This window comes from Gymnodraco acuticeps, unplaced genomic scaffold (assembly GCF_902827175.1).
Source record: "Gymnodraco acuticeps unplaced genomic scaffold, fGymAcu1.1, whole genome shotgun sequence".
NCBI classification, from domain to species: Eukaryota; Metazoa; Chordata; class Actinopteri; order Perciformes; family Bathydraconidae; genus Gymnodraco; species Gymnodraco acuticeps.
The window spans coordinates 513,303-525,520 of record NW_022989749.1 but is presented as its reverse complement, the minus strand read 5'-3'; positions in this window follow the sequence as shown (position 1 = coordinate 525,520).

Genomic DNA, 12,218 nt, shown 5'->3' with positions numbered 1-12,218 from the left:
TTATTAATTTTCCCCTTTTAGAAGGGAAGATATGGTCATTTGATCTGGAAATGTCATTTTCGAGCCTGAGACCTGAAAAACAGGCTCGGGGTCAACAGGTTAAAGAGCAACTTGCAGGTTAGACACACCAGTGAATAAATGTGTAGGAAAATGATGTATACACTAGATTTTCCAAAAAATATACATAAATATACACTACAGTGACATCTGGCGTCGTTTTTGTAAGACATTTTTACTTCCGCATGAAAAAAGCCTCCCCACGTGACCTCCCGCGTGTGACGTAACATGGGGGAGAGCTAGGGTTGCCAACTTCCAGAAATGGAGAAATGGGACATATGCATTAGGGCTGTGCATCTTCACTGGTCTCACGATTCGATTACGATTATCCTGTCAACGATTCGATTCAATTCGATATCCCGATGCATCACGATTCATACCAATGCGTTGCATCCTCAATTTTCTATATTACTGCACATGGCTTATTTTTCATCAATGCATACATGCAGTAAATACATATGAACTCTCTTTTTATTATTTAGAAAGTGCTTCAGAAATCAATAACATAAATGTCTTGACATTCATTTATAAACCTAAATAAATGAATTGTATAAGTCTAGCCTCCCTATATCTGTGTGTGAAGTTGTTCCATCCTCAAAAACAAAAAAATAATGCTTCTGCAGTCTAGCTGCAGCTTCTAGCAACGGTCTTCTGTTAAAAAACACACAGGACTTGAGTCTGAACACAGCAGACAACAGGAGTATTTACAATAGCATATACAAACAAAAATACTGCATGTGGGTGCACACTTACATTCTCTGTCTTACTGTTACATAAATCCCATGAATGTATGAGATTAAATTAGCTTCATATCTCAGTGATTAAGTGAATAATAAATGTTCTATCGGGTCACTATCAGCCTGTCACTCATTATTTTCAGGGAGGGGGCGGGGTTTGGAGGAACGGAGAGGAGACGGTGATCGCGGAAGCTTTTTTCCTCCTGCCTTCACAAACTTTACACACGTATATATCGTCTGAAAATTGCTAGAGGACATTCATACTCTGCAATCCAAGACTTAATTAAATCCACCAAAAACCTGACATGTAACGCGATTATTTTTGAAAAACATAAATCCCTGTGCCGCAGCGACACGGAGTGATTCAGAGCGGGTCCTTCTGCTGTTGGTTCTGGACTGGTGTTCTTGTGTTGATGGATAAAGCAGACTGCTCCGTGTTTGGTGTTGCTGTGCCGCTGTCACGTCTGTTCCCTGATCTCTGCGTCACCGACTGATTTGATATTAAAGTGACAGAAAAAAAAAACGTTATAGTAAAGCCGCGGCCGGAAAATCAGGAAGCAATGTTAACTACGCTATAACCGATTATCTTCCGTCACTGCATCGAGACCGAATCGTCCACGTCCGCATCGCAATGCATCGTAGAAACGATTATTTTCAACACTCCTAATATGCATGTGTCCCCCGCGGGCGTGCACGCGAAGATTTTCGGGTTTCTGGCGGATTTAGTTACTTTTTTTTGTTACTTTATTTCGGTTTAGGGTTAGGTTAGGGTTATGTTATTTAATTATTTTGGGGGAGCCAGCCCCTAGGGTTCGAAAATGTTTTTGGGGGTCAAAACCCTCAAAATGCATAGAAAACTATGCATACATATAACACAATACAAACACAATGGTCTTACAGCTGCATTAGGTTACTACATCACATTGTACATCAGCATGTTCAAATCGGATCGGTGGGCATAGGGACATCTGGGCACCTCGATGTACAATTGGCTATTTTGTCCAAAATGTTAAAAAATAAAATATTTGAAAAATGGTATTAAGTAATGCAAAGTATACATGATGTGAACATGCACGGTACATCATTATTAGACTTAATGTTATCCTTCAACCAACCATTTTCCCAGCATTTTCCCATCAATCAGCTGACTGACTCTCTCTCTCACACACACACTCTCTCACACACACACACACACACACACACACACACACACACACACACACACACACACACACACACACACACACACACACACACTTGCACGCAAACAGAAACATATTTTTTTTATTTTTCCCTTTACACGGGAGTCCGGGACAAACAAAGTCCCGTACGGGACACGCCCCTTTTGGCTCAAATACGGGACGGTTGGCAACCCTAGGGAGAGCGGCCGATCTAACGTATGAATAAACATGGATCACAATGCTTGTTTTGACACAGAAGAGGTTGAAAATATATATTCGAATGCATATGATTATAATTATGAGCCTGCTAGGCGTCCAAGAGACCAGAAGCAGCCAAGGATTAGAAGAAATAATGGCCATCGGCGAGAAATGGAGCTGTGGTGTGAGGAGAACCAGTGGAGAACAGGGCAGCTGTCTTGGTGAGTGACAGGCGTGAGCTAAAGACAGTTAATGTTAGCTAACGGTAGTCACATCACAACATTGTAAGGTTAGCTATCATATATCAGGCTATAACTAAAGTAGTATTGATAATATAGTAACGTTACTGGCAGGACTGTTGATACTGATCCATAACAGAAACTAATGCGCAAGTATCAGCCGTATCTCGCTTTACCTAATGCAACTCCACACTACGTCTTACGGTGCTGTGTTCCGGAGGGGAGAGGGAGAGCAGCGAGATGTAATACGGTTTCCTGATAAGCGTTTTGTTTGATAGGCCTCAGCTGTGGAGAGTATGTGCTGCAGGGAGGTGGATGCACAACGCACCCAGGAACGAAAGCTAGCTCCGGTCCTTTTCCTGTTAGGGAAACTGTGGACTCGATGTCCTGACAGGATCGAGTTTGTGCAACCTGCACAAACTCCAGCTCACCATGATTAAAAATGGTGAAATGCAATGTAAAATTACCAGCTCACTAAATCACAACCGCTCAAACCAACTACAAACTACTACCGCAGATTGGGCAGAGAAGGAGTCCGAGAAAGTTGCTCCCCCATGTGACGTAATATGACGCGTTTGACGTTAAAAAAAAGCAGTTTTTAGTAGCAGAGCTCAAAACGGCTCCTTTCCCTCTGAATTCCTGCCCTTATGTCTTGTAAAACATATAAAATCCTGCATTAGCTTTTTTGATTGTAATTTTCAGGCAAGGTTAAGCATACATCTATATTTAAAAAAAAACTGCAACTTGCTCTTTAAGGATCCCACACCTTCTTAAATATCAAATTCAAAGAGCTTTCAAGGCATTCCAGGCCAATTCCCTAAAATTCCGGCATTGTTCGAGGCACAGTCAAGGTTTAAAACACTGACCATTTTTACAAAGAGAACTAGAAACTCACACACAACAATTAAAAAGAGAGGCTTTTATGTGTGAACACTTCTCAACTGTGCTGTGTTAGTGATGAGTATGTGGTCCCTTGCCTTCTCTAACACGGCACAGCAAAAGGGGTAAAGAGATTATCAAAATGACTTACATTTGTCATGTCTATTTATGTCTATTTAAAAAAATATTCAAGGATATTGTAATGAAATGAAATAACATTTTGCAGTATAGACACCATTTTGCTTGGTAATATACACCAACTTTGCACTCAACTTTCAGTCCTCCCCACTGCATCTTGGAGGTATGCATGCATAGAGGCTTGCATATTGTGGCAGATCAATGAGCATATATTTTCCTTTGAACATTGTCACTTCAAAGATCTGTTTCCTGCCCCGCAATAGTCTTTTCAGGCTGTTACGGTCTCCGCCTTCTATCTGCTTGTTAATCTGTCTGTGTGTGTTATATGTAAATGAGCTGTGCGGTTGCCTTCACGTCATTGGCTGCCATCTCCTGGTCGCCCCGAAGATTGGGGCCCGACGCACTCCAATCCATGCTCACATCCAGCGCGCACCTTCTGGAGACGACAACAAAGCCTGTGACTGAGGATCACTCTGGAGGCTCTGATGTGTGATGCCTCTCGATAATTGCTCTTGTTTGTGTGTAAATCGGTTTGACAGTGGCTAACTTGTGTGGTCTTCGTTTAGATTAGTAGCCGTGTGACTGTTGTACTTAACTTCAGCTGTGTTTCCTTACAGCTTCCTTATTTTAGACTGTACCACTTTGACAGTGAGGGTTTTTGTTACTATTTAGTTTATTATCTATTTCTTTGTATGTAAACAGGCTCCTTTTATTAGAGTCCTTCCTTTGTTTGTCCTTTTAGTTACGACGGCGCCCTTTTTGTTTGTTCATGCTGTGTGCCTTCCATTTTGTTTCACCTTGCTTTATAATAAAACTACTTATAACTATTACCAATTCCATTCTGGTGTATGTTAATCTCCTCCACCCTAGAGGGGGATGTAACACAGACCAACTACATTTTCTACATTAATCAATGTACTGTGTGATCTATCATACTCTCTACCAGGAGCAATGCATTTTCTGGTACCTTGTTGCTCTATCATAATGTAATAGTAAACCGTGATTATGTGTCCATTCTGTAACATAACAGTGAAGCTATTCCTTTTCACTACTCTAGTGTGAGTAATGCAGTTGTCCATTGACTAGAAGTCTACTGAATACTTTCACAATTGTATCTGCGGTGACTGAAACGTTCTCTCTCATGGTTAGTATCTCTTCACTAGTACGTTTTCGTGAATAATGCAAACCAAGGGTAACAATCTGATCTGCTACTCTTTCAAATTGCTTCACTCTTTTTTGACCAGTTAAGTGGTTATACAGCTGAATGCATTCAGGCACAGCATTTCTCAGTGCATCATTTCTCAAAAGAGGCAAGACGTGTCTATATGTGAATTATTTCATTATTTGTAAAGGAACACACTGAGTGCCATGAAACATTTTAAGTATTTCCCCATTAAATTACTCAAAAATATATCCTGAATGTGCCCACAGAGGTCCCCAATTATTTACAGATTCAGGCAAATTAAGACATAAATGTACGTTAAATGACACATTTTGCTTTCCATAGAGTGTTTCAAATTGTTTGACAAAATCTACAACCAGTTTTTCACATCTTTTTAACTCCTCTGTTGTAATAATGTCCTTGCATAAGAAGAACATGAATGTTAACCAGTGCTGGTAAAATACCTGGGGCAGAATGCCTGTAGCGTCCCCAGCTGAATAATGGTCTACTCTCGAACTGATGGTATCCTTTTATTGTACACCCTTGCTTGTATACATTAAGTATCAACGTACCCACATAAGAGCTATGAAAAGAAAGAAAACACAATAATTAGCCGCCATCTCACAGATAAAACATCTCCATTCCTTGCATTTATAAACGTTACATTTCTAATACAAACTAAATAATGCAATTATAGCTCACTATTGCCCCCTAACTAACAGAGCAGAACACATGTAGGCTAGCAGTTTTGCTAATTCAAAAGCATGGACTCAAAACTCTGCAAAATTACAAAAATAACACCACATAATATCAATACACATATTAACTAAAGTCATAACAAACCTTGTGCCCCTATCAGCCAGGTGCTAAAAACCCAACGTAACTAATTATTCTATGTTAAGTTCTCCGTCATTCATCCGTCATTACACTCCTCCGTTCTCTATTCACTTCCGGCAAAAGGCCCTTCAAAATAAAAATCCGGATCTTATAACTATCAAAACAAAAGTACAAAACTAAAACTTTACCACAAGAAAACATCGGCACACAAATATAACCACCTCTACAAAAGGTTAAACATATTAAAGGTCATTTACAATGCCTTTTAGCACAAAGATACTGTAAAACAGCAGTTCTGCCATTCACTAGCCTTCCAAAACCTCCTTTGCTGAAGAGATCTGGGAACTCTTGTCACATTGCAAGGAGGCCTAATGAGTAAGAGTCGTTGATCAAGTTCGGTCACTCTAGTCCCAAGATAATATGGTTTCTCGTGGTTTTCACTGTCCAGCCACATACTTGCCATTTGCCGAACCACACCAAGATGTACATTATGCATATGGTCAGGCACCAGATATGATGTCGAAGTGTGGAACGTTTATAAGACATGTGGGCCCTTTAACCCCCCTCCCAGAGTTGTCGGTACGCAGAGCCTCCCTTGCATCACTTATGGTTGACGCATGATCCCTTTTCGGAACATCTTTGAATGGGTAGGCCTTAACAGTACCTTTTCCCTTTTGAACTTGTTCACCAGGATGCAGACAGAGGCTGCAACCGTATTGACCATTACACTGTGTCATGTTTTGTAGAATGGGCCTGGCAACTGAATCACACATCATAAGAACTGCCACAAGTCTACATTGTTCCAAAACGCTGTTTCTTTTTAACTTGAAGCCCACAGTTGACAACTTCTGACACTCTAGAGTGAACGGCTTTAAAAATGTATTAACATTTGGTTTTTTACTGCCGAACCACAAGCCAAAAAGTAGAACATTTTCTTTGCGTACAGGGTAAGGAAGCTCGTTTACACTACAATGTTGGTTCTCATTGAAACAAAACAAAAATATTTCTATACTGGTTGTTTGGTAAGTTGTTCTGTATATTTATGGACATTCAGCGCCATCTTACCTGTAGCCTTGGTACAGCAGTGGGCTTCGCTTCCGCAAGTTTCTATTTTACCTATTGGACCGAGGTACTATATAATCCTCTTCAGAGAAACGATCACTGCTAACGCGGAGTTGTAAATGCCCGAGGTTGCAAGCCACTGCTGTTCAACAATATGTTCAAACCAGGGTTTCCGCTAGGATTTTTTCTCGCCGGTCAAATGTCCGGGCAGAATTTATTTTACCGGACAAATTTGAAACTTACCGGTCATATTTCAATAATAATAGTAAGAGTTGTGTAGCAGAGTTTCCGTTAGCAGGTAATTACCGGACTATGAGCAGATATGCTTCAGTTTAAAACTCAGTTCACGGGGCTCATTTTTATATTGCTTCAGTCTATAATCGTAACAGATCGAACAATTCAGATCCATTTTTCAATAAATGATTCCACAAACAACAAACAACATAATTATTACATTCAAACAAACTACTTGTAGTAGCCTAGATAACGTATACATTATTCAAAAGTTTACATTAACTTTGAATAATAACACGGGAGAAACGGATCATCTCTTTTCCCCTCTCCCTCTCTCTCTCTCTGACAGCCCGTCAGTTTCTCATGCAGCTCGCTAAACAGAGGGCGGGGCTTCAGGTGTTTATGCAGAGCTGCGTGTGTCGGTCAGACTCAGCAGCTGATCTGATCTCTCTCTCGGGTCCGGTTATACTTCACTCGCGTTTATGTCCATATCGATCAGATCCAGCTCTCCTGATCGTTCTTTATATAGAGCACCGATCAAACTATTAAGAGTGAATATCGGCCGATAATGACCGGTGGCCGATCTATCGGAGCCTTCCTAATTATTACCAGACATTTTGACCGGCAGGTTTTGAATTTACCGGTTTTAATAAATTTTACCAGCTAAAAACCGGTAATTACCGGCTAACGGAAACCCTGGTTCAAACGTGACGCGTGAAAGCTAAATGATGTGACAGGACACGTAATTGTCTGCACAGCACGGAAAAACACAAGAACTCGCCATCGTTTTAAAAGCAAATCAACAGCAGCGGAATACAGTCTGCAGCACACGTTCTCTGGCGTATGTATACGGAAGTTCTTCGGTTGACAGAATGTAGTAACACATTAAAAAGCCGTCTGACGGCAAATGAAGCCGGCTAATATCTGCTGCAACCGATCACAGCATTACATTGCGTTGCTTCGTCACAATGCGTGACTTCTCCAAACTTGAGGCGTGCATACCGCCATCTGCTGTAGGTCAGGGAGCTGAAGAGGAGAGACGCTGAGCTGCAGAAGCTCTCTCACACAGAGGATCGACCCAGTTTCTGCTCAACTACCCCTCTCTGTTACCTCTCAGTGAACCTACACACTCATCCAGCATCAACATCCGTCTGATGTTATTATCTGAGGGGAGCAGAAAAGCAAAATACATGGAACAACCACAGTCTTATTCTAGTCACCCAGACAGATTCACTACTTATCCTCAGGTCCTGAGTAGAGAGGGTCTGACTGGACGTTCTTACTGGGAGGTGGAGTGGAGAGGGAGAGAAGTTCGTGCAGCAGTCGCATTCAGGAACATCAGAAGAACAGGGGCTGAATGTCAATTTGGATTCAATGACAAATCCTGGGTGTTAATTTTTAACCAAAACAGTTATTCCTTACGTCACAACAACATCAAAACTCCCATCTCAGGTCCTCTGTCCTCCAGAGTAGGAGTGTACCTGGATCACAGAGCTGGTATTCTGTCCTTCTACAGCGTCTCTGAAACCATGACTCTCCTCCACAGAGTCCAGACCACATTCACTCGGCCGCTCCATGCTGGAGTTCAGCTTCATGGTTATGGAGCCACAGCTGAGTTGTCCATCCATCCATCCATCTTCTCCCGCTTATCCGTGGTCGGGTCGCGGGGGTAGCAGTTCCAGCAGAGAGCCCCAAACTTTCTTTTCCCTGGCGACATCAACCAGCTCTGACTGGGGGATCCCAAGGCGCTCCCAGGCCAGCAAAGAGATATAATCCCTCCACCTGGTCCTAGGTCTACCCCTTGGTCTCTTCCCAGCTGGACGTGCCTGGAACACCTCCCTAGGGAGGCGCCCAGGTGGCATCCTAACTAGGTGCCCGAACCACCTCAACTGGCTCCTTTCGACGCGAAGGAGGAGCGGCTCAACTCCGAGTCCCTCCCTGATGACCGAACTTCTCACCTTATCCCTAAGGGAGACACCAGCCACCCTGCGGAGAAAACCCATCTCGGCCGCTTGTATCCGCGATCTCGTTCTTTCGGTCATGACCCATCCTTCATGACCATAGGTGAGGGTAGGAACGAAAATGGCCCGGAAGACCGAGAGCTTTGCCTTCTGGCTCAGCTCCCTTTTCGTCACAACGGTGCGGTAAAGCGACTGCAGTACCGCTCCCGCTGCTCCGATTCTCCGGCCCATCTCACGCTCCATTGTTCCCTCACTCGAGAACAAGACCCCGAGATACTTGAACTCCTTCACTTGGGGTAAGGACTCATTCCCTACCTGGAGTGGACAGTCCATCGGTTTCTTGCTGAGAACCATGGCCTCAGATTTGGAGGTGCTGATCCTCATCCCAGCCGCTTCACACTCGGTTGCGAACCGATCCAGTGAGTGCTGAAGGTCGCAGACCGATGAAGCCATTAGAACCACATCATCTGCAAAAAGCAGTGGTGCAATCCTTAGTCCACCGAACTGCAGACCCCCTCCCCCATGACTACGCCTCGAAATCCGATCCATGTATATTACAAACAGGATTGGTGACAAAGCGCAGCCCTGGCGGAGGCCAACCCTCACCGGAAATGGGTCCGACTTACTGCCGAGGACCGGGACACAGCTCTCGCTTTGGGAGTACAGAGATTGGATGGCCCTGAGTAGAGACCCCCTCACCCCATACTCCCGCAGCACCTCCCACAGTACCTCCCTGGGAACTCGGTCATACGCCTTCTCCAAGTCTACAAAACACATGTAGACCGGATAAGCGTACTCCCAGGCCCCCTCCAGGATCCTTGCGAGAGTAAAAAGCTGATCCGTCGTTCCACGACCAGGACGGAATCCGCATTGTTCCTCCTCAATCTGAGGTTCGACAATCGGCCTGACCCTCCTTTCGAGTACCTTAGAGTAAACTTTCCCGGGGAGGCTGAGTAGTGTGATGCCTCTGTAATTGGCACACACCCTCTGATCCCTCTTTTTAAATAGGGGAACCACCACCCCGGTCTGCCACTCCTTCGGTACTGTTTCCGACTTCCACGCAACGTTGATGAGACGTGTCAACCATGACAGTCCCTCAACACCCAGAGCCTTCAGCATTTCCGGGCGGATCTCATCCACCCCCGGGGCTTTGCCACTGTGGAGTTGTTTGACGACCTCAGTGACCTCCCCCCGGGAGATTGGTGTTGATCCCCCGTCATACTCCAGCTCTGCCTCTAACATAGAGGGCGGAGTTGTCGGGTTCAGGAGTTCCTCAAAGTGTTCCTTCCAACGCCCTAACACTCCATCAGTTGAGGTCAACAACGTCCCATCCTTACTGTACACAGCTTGGATGGTTCCCTGCTTCCCCCTCCTGAGGTGTCGGACAGTTTTCCAGAACAACTTTGGTGCCGCCCGAAAGTCCTTCTCCATGTCTTCTCCGAACTTCTCCCACACCCGCTGCTTTGCCTCGGCCACGGATGAGGCTGCTGCCCTTCGGGCCTGTCGGTACCTTGCAACTGCCTCGGGAGTCCCCCGGGATAACAAATCCCTGAAGGCCTCCTTCTTCAGTCGGACGGCTTCCCTGACCACCGGTGTCCACCAGGAGGTTCGAGGGTTACCGCCCCTTGAGGCACCTAGGACCTTGAGACCACAGCTCCCCGCCGCGGCTTCGGCAATAGAGGCTTTGAACACCGACCACTCTGGTTCAATGTCCCCAACCTCCACAGGAATGCCCGAAAAGCTCCGCCGGAGGTGTGAGTTGAAGGCCTCCTGAACTTGGGCCTCCTCCAGACATTCCCAGTTCACCCGAACTACACGTTTGGGCTTACCAGGTCTATCCAGAGGCTTCCCCCGCCACTCGACCCAACTCACCACCAGATGGTGATCAGTTGACAACTCCGCCCCTCTCTTTACCCGAGTGTCCAAAACATACGGCCTCAGGTCCGATGATACGATAACGAAATCGATCATGGACCTTCTGCCTAGGGTGCTCTGGTACCACGTACACTTATGAGCATCCTTATGTTCGAACATGGTGTTTGTTATGGCCAATCCATGACTAGCACAGAAGTCCAGTAACAAACCACCACTCCGGTTCAGATCAGGGGGGCCGTTCCTCCCAATCACGCCCCTCCAAGTGTCTCCATCATTGCCCACATGTGCGTTGAAGTCTCCCAGCAAGATTAAAGAGTCCCCTTCAGGAGCCCCATACAGGACTCTTTCCAGGGTCTCCAAGAAGGCCGTATACTCTGAACTGCTGTTGGGTGCATAAGCACACACAACAGTCAGAGTTTTCCCCCCCATAACCCGCAGGCGTAGGGAGGCGACCCTCTCGTCCACTGGGGTAAACTCCAACAACGAAGCACCTAACCGGGGACTTGTGAGTATCCCCACACCCGCCCGGCGCCTCACACCTTGAGCAACTCCGGAGAAGAATAGGGTCCAACCCCTATCCAGAAGTAAGGTTCCAGAGCCGACGCTGTGCGTAGAGGTGAGCCCAACCAGATCCAACTGGTAACGCTCCACCTCCCGCACAAGCTCCGGCTCCTTCCCCCCCAGAGAGGTGACGTTCCACGTCCCCAAAGCCAGCTTCTGTCGCCCGGGTCTGGTCCGTCGAGACCCTCCGCTTTCACTGCCACCCTTCTGGCAGCGCACCCGACCCCCATTGATGTTTCCCGTAGGTGGTGGGCCCGCGGGACGGAGAAGCGGAGGTGTTGCCCACGTTGCCTTTTCGGGCTGGGCCCGGCCGGGCTCCGTGGCAAGCCCGGCCACCAGACGCTCGCCGACGAGTCCTCCTTCTGGGCCTGGCTCCAGAAGGGGACCCCGGGCTTCCTCCGGGCCGGGTATCCTCACTTTTTGTATCGTCTTTCATGAGGTCTTTTGAACCAATCTTAGTCTGGCCCCTTGCCTGAGACCAATTTGCCATGGGAAACCCTACCAGGAACACAAGGTTCCAGACAACACAGCCCCCAGGTTCATCAGGGCACACAAACCTCTCTACCACGGTAAGGTGCTGGTTCTTCTGAGTTGTGTAAACTGAAATAGCCTGAAGTCATTTGAGGAACTCTTGTACTTCTTAAACTCATTGCGTGTCCATCATTGTTGCTGAGAGCTGATTGTTCATGTCTTCACTGCACAGAGATCAGCTGTCAATCAAACATTATGGGATGTGCTTTAACGTCTTCTCATGAGTTGTTCTGTAGATGTTGGAGTTTCTTTAGGCGGCGCTCCTTCCTGTGTCTGTTTAGCCATGGAGGCTGTCACTGCTCAGGAGGATTTCTGTTAACCTCAACTGATATTTCTCTGCATGAAAATGTAAACGTTGCTCTAGATATTTGTTGGCTATTCTATTTTTGACTAAGTCTAAATGTGTTGAATGCATAAATGAAAGTTTGAAGGAGGAAAGAAAACACATTAAAAGAAAGTCAAGAAACAGGTTGAGTTTGTAATAAATTGTGTTTCTATTTTAATTTTCAAGATGTGAGATGATGAGTGCCTCATTTACATGTCTGTACACAATAAAATGTTGGGGT